Consider the following 22,767-nt stretch of genomic DNA (forward strand, 5'->3'; position numbering starts at 1 on the left):
ATATTGCCAAAGGAGATCAACAAGTGAAACCTGAAAATGATACCTGTTGACCAGTAATCTGTTGTAACCTTTTAGTCTATAATGTAGAGTGCAACAACATAATCCTCAAATTTGTTGCTTACCCACTGATAGCCTATATCTAGGCTCAATCATGTTATCATAAATGACAGTTTCTGTTATTCATACTTTTAGTCATTCTGAGTGAATATGCATATACATGAATATGATATCTTGTAACCTATGCATTAACAGAGGGATTCTCTATTATATACAACCTTACATGATGCAAACCGCCCAAATTAGCTAAATGCATTCTGCCTAATTTATCCAAAGATGATAAACTGACAGTCTGACCACCCTGAAGGGCAACACACAACTCTCTTTCCCCCAAGGACATCTCTGAGACTTCTTCCCACCAAAGTCTACAGCAATTTGAGTTTGTTCTCACTTAAGTGGGCGACAGCATGTTGCTGTGAGATAATATTGCAAATTGTCATTATTTTTACGCAGATAAACGTTTGTGGCAGACTGCTGTCAGCACGCTTTTTTTTCCATTGAGGCATTCCAGCAACATCTCAGGTGGAGACTCTTGCGATACTCCCCGCAGGGCACAATCACACTTCATCCTCAGCTTTTACACTTCCAGATAATTGCGTTGTTCTCGAGCAGGAGTGAGTTCTTCATTAGCACTCCTAAGGCACCTTTCAGCACTGTGCTCTTCAACAAACTGTCAGCAGCACTGCCACACCTTTTTTTTCTCCCCCCCCTCTCTCCTCTCTGATGACATGCATGTATGTCCAAATGCAAAATGTCATCAGACTCAATATATTCACTCTCACTCCTTATTTTCATACATTTATGTTGTCCTTTTCACAGTTTCTGTCTCTCTCCATCTTTCTCGCTCCAACCTCCTCTCTCTCTGTCTCTTTCTATCTCTCTCCCCCCCCCTTATATATATCTTTTTTTTTTGTTTATTCCTTTCTTCTTTTTTGTGTGTTTTTTGCCGTGAAATAACCAAAACTGTTTGCATTAACAGACTCACAGCCTGCACACATGCAATGCACAGTGACATGTGAGCTCTAAATCGCAGTCTGGCCAGAGCCAGGCCCTTTATGCACACGGAGGGGGCCTCAGCTGGACGCGCCACGGCTGCCTGTCCATCTGGTGGAGCTGGAGCCCGGCTGAGGAGGACCAGACGTCAGGGCCGGCGAGGGACTCCGCTGGAGACGCGCAGCCATCGGACGGACAGGGCGACGGTGACTCTGACAGTGTGTTTTCAAAGCAGCTTCGCGCTTTCTCTCCTGCCCCGGCCACCTTCAGCTGATGCGTTGTGACAAGCTACTGCTCTCGCCTATTTTTAAACCCTCCACTTCGCCGGGTTGTCCTCATTTCTTTCGGTTAATGTGGCAAAATAGGACACAGTGTAGTTGCTTGAGCCTAAGGTGCAATATGTAACTACTTGGCACTATTAGTGGTCAGTCAATTAGTTTTGCCTGAGTGGTAGGTCACATGCTAGCCCTCATGTTTGGCTTGAGTGCTGCGGGGAAGAAAGGCTGTTTCACGTCCTGTGATCCATCCTGTGCCCTGGTCCTTGGCTACGTGCTGCTGTGATGCATTCTGCCTCATCTGCTTCAAATGTGTTGCACTCAAAATAAATGAAGAACTTCTAATCATCATTAATATAGACATTAATAAGTTCTTATTAGACTGAAGCAGAAGTGAAGTAGTGTTCTTAAATGGCTGCCTATTATTACCTATTCTCATTAGCGAATGCAATGGATCTGTCCTGTGGTGTTACCTGCAGCAACCTGTGACTCTGATTCCCAGTAAGCCTATGCTATGTGAGAAATGCCAACAGCAGGGCTTCCTGACGCCATTGTCTTCTGCCTTGCGGAGCTCCCGGCCCAGCTGCCAGCCTTTAGAGCACAGCTTGTGTGGCCTGGTGTCGCAGCTTGCCACCTCCCTCCTCTGGCCAGTGCCTCAGTTGAGATGGCATCCATTGGGCCGCAGAGTGCCCGCGCCGAGAGGCATTCAATACAGAGGTGACAGGGCTGGTGTGGCGCAGCGTGGCTGATGGCATGCTGGGAAACGGCAGGCTGTGTCAGCACTCCAGTGACCTCTCTCTCTCTCCCTCTCTCTCTCTATCTATCCCTCTCTTGCTTTCTCTCTGTTCCTCTTTGTCTCTCCATCTTTCTCATTTTTTGTTTCTCCCCCCTCTCTTTCTTTTATTCCTCTCTATCAGTGTTCATCGTTCCCCCTCTCTTTCTCTCTTTGTTACTCTCTCCTCTCCCTCCCATCTCTTTGTCTCTACATGCATCTCTCTCCCTCACTCTCTCTCTTCCCTCCTCTCTCCCTCTCTCTTTCCATCCATCCAGCCCTCCCTCCCACTCCCTCCCCCCTTTTTTTATTTATAGCCTGCGCCATGAGACATCTGCTGCTGACGAGGCCCTGTCTGCCACGTCCACACAGAGGGAGTGTGTCAGGGGTGTCAGTGTGTGTGGCGGGACGCACGCCGAGCTCCGGCTGGACGGGTGTCCTCTCCCATCGCCTCTCCCCGCTGCTGATGCACCGCGGTTGGGGACCGATGGACAGAGAGGAGGGCCCCTCTGCTCACCCCCACCCCTCCTCCTCGGATCACCGCGGCCACTGGGGCCTCGACGTTCACTCGATGTGAGGGCTGCGGCTTGTTTTGTGTCTGTGGTCTGGGCACAGCTCTGGTCGACTCGCTATTTCTGGGCAGGAGAAGCGAGGATGGCGGGGTGGGGGGTTGACATTCAGAAAGGGGGCTAAAGCCATCTGATGCAGTCTTCTTCTATTGCTCTCCGCTCTTTCGCTTTCTACAGAACCACCCATGGCTCAGAGTGATGGGGACAGATCTATTTGGTTTCTTCTTTCCCTCAGTAGAGACGAAGGATGCATGAAAAAGACAAAGAGAGAGAGGGAGAGAGAGACGGAAGAAGAGAGAGAGAATAGAACATCTTCATTTTCTCAGTCTCTTTGTTCTTCCTGAAAAGAACACAAAGAGTATCTGTGTCCAAGATACAGCAACATTTTGTGCCTGCAGATTTGATTACCCCTTAGTGACCAAGGATTACATTTTTCTCAAGCTTCGGGTTTTATCGAACATTTTATGATTTGAACCCAGAATGAACAGAGTTGATGGAGATTGGACAGCAGAAAGCTTTGCTGGAAACTAAAGATTGTTTTAATGCCTTATAATGCATGTTGTCATGCATACTGACACCCCCACCTCTCCAGATAACATTTTAACTACAGGGGCCACCACACCAGACCTCCAATGAATTGAGGAATACATATTTGCATACTAAAAGAGTGGTATCTCTGTAGTGTGTAAAAATGTAAATGTCCAACAATATAAATCTGTCCCAGACTGTGTTTGTATACATACACCTGCTATTCAGCCCTGTTTGAATAGACCCTTACACGTGGAGCCCATATTGGCTATTCTTATCTAGCCTCTCTCTGAAGGAAAGATAAGGACACCAGTCTCTGTCAGGGATTTGCATTTCCCTACCCAGTTTCATCTCCGCATTTAAAAGTTTCATCTGCACAACAATATTGAGTGAAATCAAATTGCATGTTAATCTTGAGCCTTCCCTTTCTTACTTTCCCCGCTGGTTTTTTGTGTCTTCGACGAGCAGTACATCTGGGCTCGTACTCTTACAATTCCTCGGGGATCTCGAAGAAAGGGAAAACAATTTCCACAATAAGCACGAGATTAGAGGCTCCAGTGTGATTGTCCTGTTACGTTTAGCGTCCGCGGGAACAAGATTAATGTATTGTAATATTAACAATTGTTTGGCGTGTCACTTCTTGCCGGGGTGGATAAGGAGCGACGTAAATCCTCATTTATGGATAAAATCGTAAGCCTAGTGGCCTCTTGAATCGGCACCAGACAAGCTAAGCCTCCGGGAGTGATGTGGCATGAACTCTGAGAAGTCACTTTCCAACAATGACCAATAAGCCTTTCATTAGTGTACTGATTGTAGATTATTCATGCATATTGCTCTTTTCCAACTCAACTTATCCTCTTTTTTTCTGTGTTTTTTTTTTGCTCCGGTTTTCCATGTAAATTAAATTCAACATCCTCGTTGTGCAAAGCTGCTTTAAGATAAACATGAAGTTATCAAGTGATTTTTTTAGTGAACAGTTGTAAAAAGTAGTAAGCACTCGTGTGTGTGTGTGAACAGTATGTCATAAGGCCGGGTGCGTATTGTATAGAATGTATGCCAGTAACAACAGCATCACTAGTGTAAGTAGAAAGCAATATAAGTGGTATAATACACAAAGAGAGTACACAAACCTTAACTAAAGTTAAGTTGCATTTTCTGAAGTGCTCCAGGTAGTATATTGCTAATTCATATTACAGATCGATATTCCCAGTCTAATAAGATCTTATTGACATTCCACAATATTGATGCCTTAATGTGAGGTATTGTGGCATGTATAACTATTGTATATATTTTAAATCGAGAACAAGCACTCACTTAAATTATATTCTGGATTTGATTAAGCCCACCGCATTCTTAGTTGTACAACAGAAATGCATCTTTTGTCCTAAAATGTTAAGAACTGTAGATAATAGATTATTCCTGTGCAACCTGTGTTTGGGCACATTCAGACTGTATTACTAGAATCGGCCTGTAGATGTCAGTGTGTATACATCTATGCAAAACAAATAGATGGAGACAGAAGGGACAGGTTCGTTCGGTTTCTCCAATGTCTCAGCAAGACCACCACCATACCTACTGTCCGCTGATCTCAGGTCAGATTTGTCAACTCAAATATAATGGTTAGATCTTCAGCAATCACTGAAAGCATGAATTCATTAATGTGAAATAATGAACTGCTTTAAATACAAAAAATCCAACATTGCTTACAAAATATCAACCAAAATGTTTCACTCACAAAATCATGTTTCCTATTTATTGTGATGAAATGCTCTATTTTATAAATTCAGTTCTATTTGTGTACTGTCAATTACTCACCATTCACACTGGCAAGTAATGGAAGCTAGCCCTGCATGTCCAGTTTGCACACAGGCTATGAGATAGGAGCGAGGAGAGGAGTGGAGCTCTGTGGAGGCCCACAATGTGCAGCACAGCAGGTTGACCCGCTCCCGCTAGATGGTACTATGGTGACTGGCTCTGCTGAGCTCAGCTCTAGTGTGTGTGTGTGTGTGTGTGTGTGTGTGTGTGTGTGTGTGTGTGTGTGTGTGTGTGTGTGTGTGTGTGTGTGTGTGTGTGTGTGTGTGTGTGTGTGTGTGTGTGTGTGTGTGTGTGTGTGTGTGTGTGTGTGTGTGTGTGTGTGTGTGTGTGTGTGTGTGTGTGTGTGTGTGTGTGTGTGTGCGCATGAGACAGATTCCAATGCTAATTTTGTTCTGCTTGTATGTGAATGAATGTGTGGTGTGAGTGAGAGAGAGAGAGAGACAGAGAAAGAGATTGATAGTGTCACAGACACAAGACAATGTCAAATAAAAATCATGATTTCAGATTGAGATAAATCCATTTAAAAGTAAAGATTAAGTTTGCCTAATAAAAAAAGGTACTTATGTTTTTTCTAATTGTTCAATTTGTAGCAACGGGTATTGTCTTGATTCATGATTCATGATTCACAGGTTTTTTTTTTCTCCAAAGAAACATAAGCAGCATCACACCAGGTGAACATAAACATCTCCAGTCTGATTCCCTTTGTTTTGGCTCCGAGGGGCAGCAGCACAGAGGGACTCCTGCTGAATGAAATACCAGAGAAGTTGCTTTGTGCGTACCCAACCTGGCCTGGGATGATTGAGGGAGATTGCCTGCAAGCCACGGAGCTCCGTCCAAGGCCCTCCGACAGGAAGGGGAGGGAAGTCTCATGGCGGGAGGTATATCTGTGTTCCTGGGGAGATGGGGGGTGGGTGTGGAGGGGGTGGCTCCGACCGTGAACCCTCCCTCCCTCCCTCCCTCACCCTGGGAGTGTCCAGGGTCTAGGGCTGTCTGCAGGATTGGCACTAACTCAGCAGAGCCTAACACATGCCGCTCAAGCAAACAAGACCTAGGGCAGTGAGGCCCTCCTGTTTCTGACTTATCTCAGACACAGAGACAGAGAGAGATGTGAGAGAGGGTGAGAGAGGGAGAGAGGGAGAGAGAAAGAGAGCGAAAGAGATAGAAGAAGAGTGAGGGAGAGAGAGAGAAACGGAGGGGAAGTGTGAGGCTTAAAGAGAGAGAAGAACAGAGGGAGAGAATGATTCCAACAGAGAGAAAGAGGGAAGAGAGAAGGATAGAGTAGATAGAGTGAAATAGATAGAGTAGAGATGGAGAAAGAAAAGAAAGAGGTGATGCTAAAAGAGAGACAGAAACAGAGTGATAGAAAAGCTGAAAGAAAGTGGGATATATATGAATTCATACATAGATGGAGCGCAAGAGAGGGGGAGAAAGAGGTGGAGAGAGAGAACGAGAGAGGGGTGGAGAGGGGGTGTGTTGGGGGTGGGTAGCTGGATGGAGCGTGTCTCAAGGTCAGTGCCATATCCGTGAATTGGGGTGGAAGAGAACTAATGAGATTTTCATTCTCTTTGCCCTGCACCGGTGGCATCACCTTGCCTCTCTGTCAATCTCCACACACACACACACACAGACACACACACACACACACACACACACACACAGACACACACCTTTCATTGCCACCCTTCGAGCCGAGCTCAAAAAAAAAGAGGAAGAGGGAAAAAATGGACAGAAACGACGGTGGAGGAGAGGAGAGAAAGAGAGAAAGAGAGAGGGAGGGAAATCCTGTTTATTTTTTTAACAGGACTGTTAATCTATTTGGACTGGGCGTAATAGAACATTTGCATGGCAGCCCCTCAGAAGTGTCAGTGATAACCACGGGGTTGTGACATTCCCCCTAAATGTGCTGAGCTTTCTCCTTGTTCTCATCAAACACAGAGATCTTTATGGACTGTATCATATTGTGCAGTAATGTGCTTTATTGTCCACAGAATAAGCTTTTCTTAAAGGTAATTGGAAAGCTGGAAATGACTGCTATCGCCTGATTTTTAAATACATTATTTCTGAAATGTGGCTTGTGTAATGACCCTGTCGGTGTAAAATGTGAGATTTATCTTGGCAGGGAAAATTGATCCATTTCACCTTTGTCTAATGGAAATTTTTATCGGGGGGTTATCTGTTTATGTAAATGAGCGTGGGCCCCCGGAACAGGAGAATAAAAGGAACTTGAGGGTGCAGTTAATCTACCACTCGACACGTCAGTCAGGACACACTCTCTCCCATTCTCTCCCTGTCTGCCTGTGTGTGTGTGTGTGTGGGGGGGGGGGGGGCGTGTGTGTCTGTCTGTGTGTCTGTGTGTGTGTGTGTGGTTGTGTGTGTCTGTCTGTGTGTCTGTGTGTGTGTGTGTGTGTGTGTGTGTGTTGGTAATGCAGGGACATGAGATGCTTTAGTGGAACATGGAGAAGTGAAGGGCCATTTTAAGTCCAGTTTACCATGACAACCACTTGAAAAAGGAAATGCTATGTTGCTATTATACTCCGAAAAACAAAAGCAGGAATGCAGCCTCATGCCTCATAAAAGAACATCTGTGGTAACAACCAACAAACTGCATATGAAGTCTCAGTATTGTATGATATCAACTATCAAGATGAAATGAAAATACAATTGTGTATTTACAAAGGGAATGGATCTGTGGAGTAAAAAAGGGTCAACTTTTAAGAATGTTTATTATTTTGGAAAGAAACTATTCTATGACTGTATGACATTTATGTATGACTGTATGACATTATCATATATGCCTTAGGGGCCTATTGTCTACATGTGATTCAGGTGACAGACTCATCCCCCCTGTGCATACCAGGCTGTCATGTTATCCACACAGGGGTTTCTGTCTGTTGTCTTTGCAACACAACACAACCCATCATTTTCTCCCCAATGGTTTTCATGTGTTGCCTGTCTGCTTTTGACAGAGCAGTCACTTAAGAGTAGGCAGGCCAGATTGACAAGCAATCCCATGTGTGTGAATGTGTCAATGTGTGTGTGTGTGTCTGTGTAAGTGTGTGTGTGTATGTGTTTGTTTGTGTGTGTTTGCACCTGGGCACTCGCTCTGTGCTTTTTATGTTTTATGGGGGCTTTCGCCCGGTCGCCTGCATCATGTGGTGACAGCGATGTGCTGTTTGTTGAAATACAGCCGGGATCTCTCTCTCTCCGCCACTGAAGGCACCGAATGGAGATTTACCTGGTGCGCGTGCGGCCTGAACGTCCCTGAGGTGGCCATTCCTGTCAGGAACACTGAGACAGACGAGACGAGGGACAACCCCGCCGCGTGACAGACAAGACAAGATGGCGCCGTGGCTGTCAGCAAGGTTGGGAAATGCATTACAGCCCTGTAAACTGCACCCTATTCTTATATGAGCTGCTGGTCACCACAACCTCTGCTAGATCAACGCAGACAATACACATCGCATCTATCATTCAACACATTCATTCTAGGCCACTGCACGCAATACACATCGCATTCGGACAATGCGACTGACCAGGACCAAGCCTAGAAGAAGGGAGATATTATTCTATGCATAAGTTGGTGCTCAAACAGTTCTCTAAACATTTTTTGGGGATATCCCTTTCTCTAGATGCCTGAAACCCAAGCTAAACTAAACTAAATACAAAAAAAACCGAATCTATCTAAACTAAACCACTTTTGTGTTAATGCTAATTTTAATAACAACGAGTAGTTAATGTCGCTGGTGCAGAGCATTTGGTCCAGCAGGAGTGAAAGGACTACCCTTTCTAAATTGCACAAATCAAAGGCCCTCATGCTAAAGTTTCATGCCTATATTCTCTAAACGAGTAACCATAGGAACACAGTCCTGCTTCTCTGAAGTGAGCCACAGACAACCTATGTTCCTTTTCTTGTTCTTGTCACGGCACTTTATCAGAGAACTATTTTTCCAGTCAGTTGAAATGGAAGAACACCAAGTTCCCGAGAGTTTCCCCCAGAGGTAATCCATTCCTGTCATTTAGCTCGAGTGTATTACATTTTTTTTTTTTTTTTTTTTTAAAGTTCCTCAGGACACAGCTGTCCTAAACATTCTCGTTATGTGCTGACTTGGGACCAGGGCTTTCGCGGGAGTCTCTCAGATGAGGCTGCCTTTAGTCGGCTACACCGTGCTCCACGGAGGAAAAGGGTACGAGAGCAGGAGTGCTTTCTCCTTTGCGAGCGCCCCTCACAGGGACCTACGTGTCATTAAGAGAGCTTCTGATTGCTGCCCGGCATTAAAAATGAAATCCGTCACAGCAAATGGAGTGTCCCTTCTCATCCGCTGTCACGTCTGTCCCACTAGGGAGGGGTACCCTGACGGGTGCTAAGTGGTGTCCCACATCCCATGTCTCTCTGCCTGACAGTCCACCAGAGGACAGTCCTTCACTCTGTGTACTATCTTGGACACAGGGATGGTCTGATGCGGAGTTATCAGCTCTGGGAGTCTCACTCTCTCACTCTGCACTGTAAAGACATTGTCCTGGTATTACTTTATATTACATAGCATTGTAACTTCACCATTTATCACAATGGAGAACATTTATTAACAGCGTGTAGTAGGACCTGGATACTTTATAAGTAATGGCACGCAGCCATGTACTGAGATGGCCCTCATAGCCCTAGCCCTAACTATCTAACTTAGACAGTGATATACCTGATACAAAAATGTACTGTATTAACAGAAATGTCATAACTAAGTGGCAGTGTGCTTTAACGGCATTTATTACACAACATTTAAAGTGGTAATTATACTATTGCAGGCGCTATGCGGGGTTGGCCAGTTTCTCTTGTATAATTATAATATTACAGGGGTTATCGGGTTGGCTGATTGCGCTCGTTGACATAGGGTCAGGTTTAAAGAGAGGATATGTTATAGTATGCTCAAAAGTCATACTGTCAAGAGCGGTGGAATGCTTCTGTCCTAGACGTGGCCCTAGTCCGGCAGCATCCATGCCAGATCAAGGCCAGACCCAATCCACAGTCAATCTGGCGCAGCATTAGCGTCCCATCACCACCCCTCCACCCACTCCAGCCACCAAGAAATGTGATGGCATGTGTGTTTCAAAGACCCTGGACCAATAGGGTGAGGGTTAATGAAGCAATATGAAGTGAACTCGAGTGAGAGTGGGGTTGGTAAAGGATCTAGACGAAAGTACTGTCTATGAGTACAACATGTTTGAAAGGATATGAATCACTACCTCATATCACTTGATATATTACAATATATATATATAGAAAGAGAGAAATCAACTCATATCTAATAACTAGTAGCAAAGAGCATCTGATGTAAACATTGTTGAACAATATAACTGCACTTTTATGCCCATTGGTGATGTGCGAGGCCTGACTCGAGAAAATGTTCTGGAACCTTTTACTAACCTGGAGTGCCGAGTTTGTGTTTCCGATTAATCCGGATCCTTTTGGTCCTACACCTAAATATGGAATGAGATTTGCAAATGTTTTGAGATTTGTTCATGTGTACACAAATCTGTACATGTGAGCATAGATCTGTGAATGTGTAGACCAATCTTTAAATGTGTACATAGATATTAATAGGTGAAGTATTTTGCTCCAAGAGCTGGAAATACAGACAAGTCATCACTTACAACTTAGGTGGGTCTCTTGACTGGATGCCATTTTACACATGGTTTTTGCCACACCTCTGCCATGGCAGATCTGCATATGCGTCTGTCTGTCTGCAAGATTTGTCTGTCTGTATTTGTTTACGCTGAGCCGAGGTATGGCAAGCGACCACTTTTCATCACTTTTATCACACGTTTCTCAGTATGCAAATCTCAGTACGCAATTAGAGATTCTTTTACACATTCATAAATCTGATTTCATACACATGGAGTTACACAACTCTCCATACACATTTGCAAATAATTCTGCAACAATAGTACCCCCACAGAAATCCAAATCTGGTGTGAGCAAACTCAATTAGTTGGTAGTAGAACTGTTGTATAAAAGTGATGAAGTGGGAAGAAGTGATGACACTAATGTCTGTGGAGTTGGTGATGACCTGTGTCTCTCGCCCATAGGCCCATGGGGATGTCCTTCACCCTCCCCACTCCCACTCGTCACTCGTGTGTAATTCTACTCTGCTCTCATGTGTCTTCGCCCCTCTCCATGTGGTTTCCTCCTCTCCCCTCCACTCTTTGTCTGCGTGAAAAGCAGCTGTTTCCCCTCTCCCTCTTATTGCCTGAGCTGAATGCATGAATTCTCCGATTTGTGTTTCTACTCTCATGACATGATCATAATCTCACGGCCCCTATGCCTCTGCAACCCGTTACTTCTTGGTTCGACTGCCTCTGTAAGGGCCTGCACATTTCCTCCCCTTTCCCTTGCCTTTTCTCTCCTTCCCTCCCAGCATCTCATCCTCCTCTCCTCCACTCCTCAGCTCTCCCTTTGTCTCCTCTATCCCCTTCTCTCTCCTCCTCTCCTCTTCTCCCCCCTTTCCTCCTCCCCTCCCCTTTTCTCCTCCCCTCCCCTCCCCTCTTCTCCTGTCACCTCCCTCCACCTCTCTACCTCTCCTCTCCTCCTCTGCTCTCCTCTCTCACTATCCCTCACCCTCCTCTCTTCTCCACTCTTCTTCTCTTCTCTCCCTCTCCTACTCTCCCTTGCTCTCTTCTCATCTTTTCTGCTTTTCTCCTCCCTCCCTCTTTTCTCCTTCTGTCCTCTGCCCTCCTGTCTCCGTTATCCGTCCCCTTCTCCCCTTCTCCCCCTCTCATCCTCTATTCCCTCCCTCCCCCTTCTCTCCTCTCCTCCTCTGCACCCGAGCTCCTGTGCTCCTGTCAGTAATTTGTTGCTAATCAGCTGTCAGCTCACGAGTGATGATGAGGTGATCATCTCTCTCCCTCTCTGGCTGAAGGAAAAAAAAAAGAACTATCTCTCTCTCTCTTTCTCTCTCTCTCTCCCTCATCTTCTCTCTCCCTCACTCACTCTCCCCGACGCAAAAAAAAGGAAGAGAAAAAAAAGAGGAGAGGTAATGGCCTTAAAAGTCACAGAGTCAATGTCAATGGGATCACTCGGATTCAATCAGAGGCTCCGGCAAGAAGGATGTCCCCCGTTGACATTACCACTCATTTTGAGCCCAAGCATCTGGGTCCTAGTAAATAAGCATCAGTGGGAGGGTCCGTGGGACAGGTCATTAGCCCTGAGAAAAATAAATATCCGCCGCTCTCATGAAGGCTGCAAGTCATTTAGCACAGAGCAGGAAATTTCACCCTAGATTAAGTATGATGAGCCAATATCAGTCAGCAGGGGCCCTGCTTCTGCTGCCCGCTACCCCGCTCACTCACCCGCCTGCTCAGCACCGGGGCCCTGATGAGACTCCACTCACATTTACATTCAGGCTTAGCAAAATGTAATATGATTTTAAAGGCTTGATGGGGTGGCATAGGGGCCAGTTATGCCCAGTGATATAACCCCCCCCGTCACCCCCTTCCACATCCACATGTGAGTTAGCTTCATACACCTAGACATACATGTGTATACATTGACTGTATACACACATAAGGACTCTCATACACACAGACACACACACACCCACTCTCGCTCTCTCACTTCTCCCTCTCTCATTCACTCTCTCTCTCTTCTGCATGCAAAATTGCGCACACACACACGCTCACGCACACGCACACGCACACGCACACGCACACGCACACGCACACGCACACGCACACGCACACACACACACACACACAGACACACACCCACACAGGCACACACACACACACACGTTCTCTTGAGGAGAGGTGGTTGTGTCTAGCCTGAGGTTGTCGCTCTTTGTCCTACTCAGTACTCAGAGCTGGTATGGTGTGTCCACTAGCCTTGACAAGAGACCCCTGCTGCTTAATAAGGTTCAGGCCCATCTGCATAATATCACATAGTATCACACTCTCTCCCTGTCTACCTCCCCACCTATCTCTCTCACTCCCTCCCTCTCTCTTTCTCTCTCCATTTATCTCTCTCTTTATCCCTCTCTCCTCTCTCCCTCTCTTTCTTAGCGTTCTTCCTCTCTCCATTTATCTCTCCTTCTGTACTCCATTCCCTCCCCCCTTCACTACCTCACTATCTCTCCCATTTCTCTCTCTCTCTCGCTCTCTAAATGAAGTAGTTAATTAGCTAATTAAACCTCAGTAGGATGGGGACTCCCTCCCAGCAACGGGAGAGGGGTGGGGGTGGGGGCGGGGGCAGGGGGGGGGGGTCCCATTGCCCTCCACCACTGGGCTAAGTGCTGAACATGGGAACATGTGTACCTCCGATCCACTGATCACTAACGCGCACTTAAGGACAAGACTTACCAGGTTGCACTTAACACTTTGGCTAAGACAGCTGGCGTTGAGTGAAGCTAACCAGTATAGATTTATTCAGTTGATCACATATAACATTTTATTGAGTGGTCATACACATATTCACTTTACAAATATACTTTAGAGTATGTCTTATTGAATGCTGAAACACACATTTACTTGATTGTAGGAATAGAATATGTGTTATTGAATGATTAGACGCATATTTACGTAGGAACAGAGGAGCAGAACATGGAACAGAATATGTGGTCAGAATAAACAAAGAATTTCTTCATGTGTAAAAACATTTCAAATCCACATGACTCATTTTTTTTAAAGCATAAGACAGACATTATGATCAATTATTCCTGTCTTCAGTGTGGATCCCAGTCTGAAAACAAAACCACTCACTCACTGAGTGACTGGTTAAGTATCAGCAGTGATGCTGGTGAGCAGCATCACAGTAAGAGGTTCTGTAGAGTAGAGTAGAGTCGGCTGGAGGGAGAGGAGCACTGGGGTCCTTCGGGCCGGTCCATCAGACAGTCAGTGTTACTCTCTGAAGTTGGAGTTGTCTTTGGCAAGCCGCACAGTCCTCAAAATCCTCATGTGTAAATGACCCTGTCTGCTTTGAACCGTCATCAATCCAATTAATAGTAATGACCGAATCCATCACGACAAATATAATATAAACATTATCATATTAACCTTTAAAAAAACTCTAATTCTTATTCTATCAACATAATTAATTTAATCAGATTGAAAGGAGAGGGTTATATGAATAATTGATGTTAACTCTTAAGGATGAAATATTCATGTTTCTCTGACATGGCTTTCCACATGTGAATATCAAACGTGACTGTGAGCGTGTGCGTGTGTGTGTGTACAGTGTCTCAGTGTGTGGGACAATTGTATAAGCATCTGGATCTGTGTGGGAGTGTGTTCGGTGTGTGTGTGTATGTGTTTATACATGCATGAATACAAGTGGAAATGTGTTCATGAGTGTGTTTAATTTTGTCTTTTTGATCTGTTTGGTTGTATGTGTTGAACTGTATATAAGTGTTCTTATTTATGACTTTTGTGTATAACACCATCTGTGTGAGTCTGTGTGTGCTTGTGTATTGTGTATATGTGTATATGTGTGTGTGTGTGTGTGTGTGTGTGTGTGTGTGTGTGTGTGTGTGTGTGTGTGTGTGTGTGTGTGTGTGTGTGTGTGTGTGTGTGTGTGTGTGTGTGTGTGTGTGTGTGTGGTAATATCTCCTTGCACTGAAATGGCCCCTGGTGGGGTCTCTGCTGGCAGGCTGCAGTGGTGGCGATCTGACCTTCATGCTGCGTCGCATCTTCACAGCTGAGCTCCCAGACCCCCCCCTCCCCACAGTGGCCAAGCTTCTGGCTCCTGGTCCTTGGCCCCTGACACACACACACACACACACACACACACACACTGCATATGATCGAGAACACAAGAGAATGGTATCATTAGGTCTAATGTACCCTCTCATTCACGCTCGGTTCTCCAATGAGTGGAGAAAGGCGGTGACCTTACTGAAGGACTGAAGAGAGAGAGAAAGATAGAGTGACACAGAAAACCAGGTAAAGAGAAAAAGGGGTCGAGAGAAAAAGGGGTCAAGAGAAAATTGTGATGGAAAGGAAGGAGAGAGTTCTTATCCCCCCGTCTCATGACTTGTGACCCTAGTCTCATCCCAATCACTTCTTTGCTCCAGTAGGTTTTGGGGGGTTGGGGGCCTAAAGTGGGGCCTGAAGCCAGAGCATGGCAAAGGCAAATATATTAGCAAGAAACACTTCAGTTAATGCAGAAGTGAGAAACACACACACACACACACACACACACGAAGACACAGGCGGACTCACATAGACTCATCACTGCATAGATCTGGAGACCTCACCTTCAGTGAAGACCTTCTCTGCACCACAGACCAGAACTCATCCAAACGATGGCTGGTAAGTGGTTGTTTTCAGTGGCGTTCTTTATTCCGTGTTCCGTCCCCATCTAAATGATTTCCTCCACATTGAGCCATGGAGTTGAACTGAGTTAATGGCTCCCATCGATCTGAGTCTCAGGACCGTGTCTTTCTTCTCCAGCCCGCTGTCAGACACTTGTCTCAGGTGTGACCAGTGCCTTTGTGGGTCCTACAGCCAGCTTAACCAAGCATGGCTCCAGTTAGTGCTAATAGTGGAAGAAGATTAATGGAGGCGTGACTTTAAAGGTGAGGGACTCCAGTACCAACTCCAGGGACAGGTATTACACCTGCCTGCCACACTAGCATAGGAGTGCCAGAGAGCTCTGGACAAATTGATTACATTGCTAACTAGGTTACTAAACAGCAAATAATGTACAAAATAGCTACAAGCTAGATGTAACAATGTAGCTGAGAAACTAGCTAACTAACTAACTAGCAAACCAACTACCTAACATACCCTTTCTTTCCTTCTCTGTATTACATCATCCTGTATAAGGTGTATAAGGACTTATGGTTTTATTGGTCTGCTACTGGCTGCCTTTGTGTGTTTAGACTTTGCTGCGAATGATTGACACGGAGGGCTGATAGGTTCATCTGTGCCCATGTTGCCCACCTGTGTGAGGTCTGGCCCTTGGCATAATGGCTGTTTGACCCTGTGACCCCTCATCTCACGCCTCACCTCTGCTCCAGGCCCTACACGAACACTCTTTCAGTTGTGTTCTGCTGTTGAGTTCAGCGCTGCTCAAGTGGTCATTTATTTGTTTGTCTATTACAAAACAATTGTACATGGCTATTGTTCTTTAGAGCTTTGAAGGTTTTAAACACCTTTAAACAACATCTTCGTAACGGCTGCTAAGGGACTAAAATGAGGTCCTGACAGTGCTTATGTTTCAAATTCTGACATGACAAGTGCCAACATTTCAAATCATTCAATTGACCTGGATGTTGCTAAGAAGAACTTCCCACAATAGACCATAAGCACCACAGCTGACTTAGTAAATGTAAAATGTGTCAGACATTGTTGCATCAGTGTCCAGTGCTGGATAAGGAACTGCACTGGTGCCTAAATGTGTACCTACTATACCAGATCTCTAAGAAACTACAGCCAAACTGGTTCAACCAAACGAAACCAAATTCTGGTGGCAGAAGAAGTATGCCTGGAATTGGCTAATTCTGACGATGAGACATGCACCAGCGTGCAGAGACATTCAAGCGTCTGCTCGACTGTGTAGCTGTCTGTTAGCATTTATGCTAATAGTGGGCATTCCTATCCCCCCTCCTATCACGCCGCTCTTCACAGATTTCAGCTCTCCTTGGTGTGATCAGTGGGGGTGATGCATCGATGATGGTTCTGTCGCCCGCCGTCCGCTGCTCAGTTTCAGCTCCTTCAATGACTTACCCTGGCAACCATCGATTACATCACAGCATTAACCACTTCAGCCCATGTTTTGTCTTAAATAATGAGTAAAACTATTTGAATTTCATCCTCTTATGTATTGATGACCTGCTACTCATTCTCTCTGTTTTATTTGTGGCTCTTGTCATTCCTTCTCTTGCTCTCCCTCTATCGCTCTCTGACACCAGATTGGTGTAGTGTTGCCTTCACGGTTAATCACTAGGGACATAAACCAGGCACATATTCACATTCCATCTGTTGGTATAGATGCTGTGCACTTTTCTCCCATTGAAGGATTTGGACAGGAATAGGGAGAGAGAGAGAGAGAGAGAGAGAGAGAGAGAGAGAGAGAGAGAGAGAGAGATGGAGAGTAATAGAGATAAAGTGGGAGGGTGTCATAGAGAGAGAGAGTGATAGAGATAGACAGAGATATAACTAGGAACATAACTAGTGAATTCAAAGATATACAGACAAACAGGAAGTAAGGCAAAGAGTGATCTGAAAGCTAGAAGCAAAAATCCATGAACGTTACATGTAGAGACAGACAGACAGACAGACAGACAGACAGACATATAGATAGACAGATAGGTAGACATATAGATAGATAGATGGAGATAGGGTAGGATGCCATCTGTATCCTGGCTCTGGTCCACTATGACTTACATAGAGGGAGGTTGCTGCTACTTGACTGTGGTGGGGATGTAACTCAGGGCCTGATGCTACTACAGGAGGCATGTATGGAGTGGAGGATGCTCTGAGCTCATAGATGATAGCGGGCATTACAAGTAAGTGAGATTATACTTATGTGCATGTGTACTACCTAATGTGTGTGTGTGTGTGTGTGTGTGTGTGTGTGTGTGTGTGTGTGTGTGTGTGTGTGTGTGTGTGTGTGTGTGTGTGTGTGTGTGTGTGTGTGTCTGTGTGTGTGTGTGTGTGTGTGTGTGTGTGTGTGTGTGTGTGTGTGTGTGTGTGTGTTTGTATGAGTGTGTGATGCATTCTTAAAGCCCTTTCATCCCTATCACCATATTTCGCAGTGGAGCCAGCCTGCCAGAGGAACTTAGACGAGCCATGCCCCTGCCCTGCCGGCTAAGAGCCAAACACACGTGGCACCAAGGTACCCCACACCCCACACACCGTGCCCAGGTCCCCTCTCCCCTCTGCCTTCTACCCTCGCTCGCTAGCCTCATCAATTATTTCCCAAAACCGCCATACTGAAGATATCACTTAGAACCACAGAAGAGGATGGAGCTGTCGCCGTGGCGATGATGGATGGGGGCCCTGGTGGTGGAGGGATCTCCCAGCATGCACGCTGGGGCCTGTCGCCGTGGAGCTGTAGAGAGGAAGTGTGAGTTTGAGTTGGGGGTGGGTGGGGGGGGGGGGACAGGGGAGTGTGCCACCAAAATATGACAGGGCAGATGGATGGAGTAGAAAGAGAAAGAGAGAAAGAGAGAAAGAGAGAGAGCGAGTGCTCAGTGCTATGCCATGACATGATACCAACTGTACAAACATACAGCGCCTCTCTTCAGCAAGAAATGGAGTGAATACTTCTAGAAAAGGAAAACAAAGAAAACACCACATGGTAATGGAAAATTAGTTTTGAATTTGAGTTGAGACAGGATGAGGAAGGGATGAGGGTTGTGTGTGTGTGTGTGTGTATGTGTCTATGTGTGCGTGTGTATGTGTGTGTGTGTTCTATGTGTGTGTGTGTGTGTGTTGGGGTGGGTGAGAGAGGGCTACTGGTGTCTAAGTCCCTGTCACTAATTATACAATTGGTGCTTTGATGTTCAATAGTCATTAAAGATTCAATTGGGTCTAGAGAGAATTAATAGTGCATTAATCACCATGCGCTAATTAGCTAATAACATGTTAATTAAATCTGGTATTTAAAGTTCCAAGACATGTAATGCTTAGTCTTCCATGCAGCCTCGTTTAACTTGATGCTCAGCTGAATCTGAGACTGTGTATGAGTGTGTGTGTGTGTGTGTGTGTGTGTGTGTGTGTGTGTGTGTGTGTGTGTGTTTGTGTGTGTGTGTGTGTGTGTGTATGTGTATGTACATGAGTGTGTGTGTGTGTGTGTGTGTGTGTATGTGTGTGTGTGCGTACGTGAGTGTCTGGTGTGTGTGTGTGTGTGTGTGTGTGTGTGTGTGTGCGTACGTGAGTGTCTGGTGTGTGTGTTTGTGTGCGTGTGTGTGTGTGTGTGTGTGTGTGTGTGTGTGTGTGTTTGTTTGTGTTTATGTGTGTGTGTGTGTGTGTGTATGTGTGAATGTGATACAAAAAGGTACAGAAAAGCATAGATAATGCCTAAAGCTGGAGAGCAAAGTATCAATAAGATGAGGGAGAGGCCAATGAGAATAGGGGAGGAGGACTAATGATGCGTACATGATGTGTAAATGATGTCATTCTCTTACCTCCTTCAGTTTAATAGTTTCCTTCTCATCTCCTGTATTTAATGTCTACATATTTCCAATATATTTATATATCTGTGTATTTCATAAACATATTTAAAATGATTATAGTACTCCCTTTCATTCTTATTGCACCTGCCTACTAGTACTCCACGAACCTCCACCCCCTAACTCCGTCCTCTCTCCGAGGTAATCAATCACCGCAAACAGGCTCAATGCAGCACTAACAAATAAGGCTTAGATCATGGCTTGCAGATGGACACTTACGCCGCCATATGCCGGACGTCCCCTCTGACGATGAGGATGTAAATACACACACCGGCGTGGAGGGGAATGGGGAATGGCAGAAAGCCAATAGGAGAGACGCTATCTGCCTGGGCCCCTGCAGATTAGCTGAGTTATTTTGCAGAGCTGGTGTGAACCATCACTAGGGGCCTTTTAATGGGAAATCAATAGGCCCCGGCGGTGTAAAACGCTTGACCCGATCGTTTCCTGGTCCTTATCCCTCCCCCGTCTGCCCTGGAATGGCTCCATAAGCCGCCGGGCACTTTTTATTTTTCCAAGATTAACAAATGACGCCGAGATGACGGCGGCGCTGCTAGCATGGCCTGGGTTCTCTCAGGAGACCGGAAGCTTCTTATCAACATCAATTTGTCTCTGCTCCATCTAAACAAAGATAAATATCGATCTCTGTCTCTTTCTGTGTAACTATCCGTTCATCCATCTCTCTGTATGTCTGTCTGTTTGTGTATTTTATAGTGTATTTTATAGTGTTCAAAAATCTTTCTACTGTAAGGTGTTAATCACTATAAATGGATGTAAATGTTAGAATTTCATTTCTCTTTGAGGTAAAATATTCATTCGTAGAGGAAGGTTACTTTTGTACAATGACCATGTTTGAATCTTCCTATATGTTAATAATTCTTAGTGTATACTGGGATATTTTTAATAAATACTGGGATATTTTTTTATAATTCAAGTCTCTGTGATCAGTCTTCCCTCTCTTCTGTCTTCTCTTGCACACACACACACACACACACACGCACACACCCACACACCCTGATTCACTGTTCCATTTTCATCGATTCCCACCACAATGATGCATCCCTCGCCGTCCAAAACCAATAATTCACCATCTCCTCCCTGGCAGCTGGAGGGCCAGTGCAGCGCGTCAGCAGGGAGCGGCTCGGCACAGCACCTTCAAGTCTCCTGCCGCAGATCGATACTTTTGATGGAAGGCAATAATCAGCTCTATTAAGTGACAAAGGTTTGCTCTGCAACAGCTGGCCTGGCACGAGCGCCGGGCTTGTCGGACTAATGAATCGTGAAACAATCAGGCAGTAGCCATTTGTGTTTAGATCTGTAAATATGGCGCGGTACAAGTGCCAGACCATCGCCCGCTCCCCAGCTGGGGCCACAGATGGTCTGGATAGGGAGCGGCTCAGAAGCCTTTCGCTCCGTCTCTCTCTCTCCCTCCCTCCCTCCCTTCATCCCTCCCTCTTCACCTCCGTGGTTGCCTGAGTGACAACTTCACTTTCGTGCTGACTTCACTTGCGTGCGTTTGCTCCCCATCAGGTGCCAAGCTTCCTTAAAAGGCCTGATGGGGGCCCCGGGCGCTGAGGAGGCGCGTCGAGTGGAGGCGCTCGGCGAGACGTCATTGGCTAGATGGCAGAGAGGAAATATTGGGGGAAGAAAGAGAGGGAGGAGGAGGAGGAAGAGGGGCAAAAAAAGGAGCAATGTGATCTTGCTATTTAAAGACATGATCACCTAATTAACCTTGTAGAGCAATGAGGGATTCTGACACATTGGCCCAGTAGAACAGTGGAGAGTCGCAACAATAAATCTAATTAAGTAGCTCTTTCTCCGGCAGCAACACAAAACAATGAATACTTCTGCAGTCCCCCCCCCCCCCCCACACACACACACACACACACTCACACAAGAAAAGAATCATCGAAACGTTCTGAGCTTATCAGTCTTAGTGGGTAAACCGACCTGAGATGTGATGGCGGCACACTTCGCGTGTGACAGCTGAATAAATACTGCGACGATCGTGCAGACAAATACGAGCTCGTCTTCAAACCCCACGCTCGCATGCCATTCATCCACTCAGGCGATGGCAAAGGAGACAGAGAGCGTTTAATCGGCGCGCCGAGGGGAGACGTCCTTGAAGATAGAGCACAGAAAGAGACAAAAGGTTTATTTAATCTTCTCTTCAAGGTAAATGATTCTGCTAGAGTTTACATCCCTGCTCTGTGAAGCAGGGTTGGGCCACTTGCTCTCTGTTAGCTACTTTGGCTCTTTCTGCCTCCATCACTGACACTATGGCGGCTGTTACAGCTGTATTTGCCACTGTTGTGAACCACACTGCCACTACTGATGCTTCTGTCATTGTTACTCATATCCAAACGTCCATGAACGAATTTGCGTTTTGATTCTGTAAACATTTCTGCCCTTCTGACACCTGGTTTCATGTAGATGTTGTAGACACATTTAACACAAAGCCTCACATTGTTTTTTTTTACATTTTTCTTTCTTACTGATCACATTTATCAAAATGAAATTGAAATTGAAACATTTCTTGTTTTGTTTACCCACATTCCAAAATACTTCCTGCTTAAAAACTCCCAGCTTTATTTAAGCAGTGGGCCTTACATGTGCTCTATGTACATGTCTGTGTGTGTGTGTGTGTGTGTGTGTGTGTGTGTGTGTGTGTGTGTGTGTGTGTGTGTGTGTGTGTGTGTGTGTGAGATTTATGCTTTGCTAGATGAGAGAGAGCAGGCCCCCATGGGCGGTCAGACCTCTGTTTGCACCGGTAACACTGGCCTGAGTCAGACCTCGCTGTCCTTGCCCCCGCAGACCTGCTGATTGCAAACCTGGGCACTGGAACTTTTCACCACGTTAACTGTCATGACCCCGCTGGACCACGGGGAAATGGCTTAAATAAGCTGTCAGCTTCAATAAAGCCAGTAAAGGCGTCAGATAAATGATTATTGCATTGCAGGAAAAAATCATTTCTGTACAGAAATGGAGGATGACCTTTCCAGATAATTCCTGGCCAACAATTCTTTTCTCTCTCTCCCTCTCTCTCTCTCTCCCTCTCTTTCTCTCTAACACTGGATAAATCAAACTCTCTTTGTTCAGGCCTGATGTGCTGGAACCGTATTGTGTGGGCAGTGAAACACGCCTCTTACACTGCTCACAGACCTTCAACACACGCCCCATAGACCCTCTCTACTTTAAGAGCCAAATTAAGACACTTTAAGGTCGAGCCAACCTCCATAGCTCCATGTCCCAATGTGTAGTACCATACCATGCCTGTAGTTATTTCATGTCATTATATATGTTGTAAGAGACTGAAGCATTATCATTGTTATAAACAGTGGTCTATTTGTTAAAAGAAAATCAAGTGGAATGGCCGATATGGTCTCTTGACTGATGATAAAGCCATAACTAACATGCATTATCATAATGTATTCAAAACAAATGGTAGATTTACAAGGGTGTGGTTTTTGTCGATTTGTTTTTCCAAGGAGCACCCCCCTTTTATCAATTTTCCCCACATCAGACTGACAGACAGACTGTGTGAGGGTGATGGTAATGTCTACCAGTAATGTCAACAAATACATCATAAACTGTGGGACATT

The sequence above is a fragment of the Clupea harengus genome, chromosome 7, assembly GCF_900700415.2.
Source record: "Clupea harengus chromosome 7, Ch_v2.0.2, whole genome shotgun sequence".
NCBI classification, from domain to species: Eukaryota; Metazoa; Chordata; class Actinopteri; order Clupeiformes; family Clupeidae; genus Clupea; species Clupea harengus.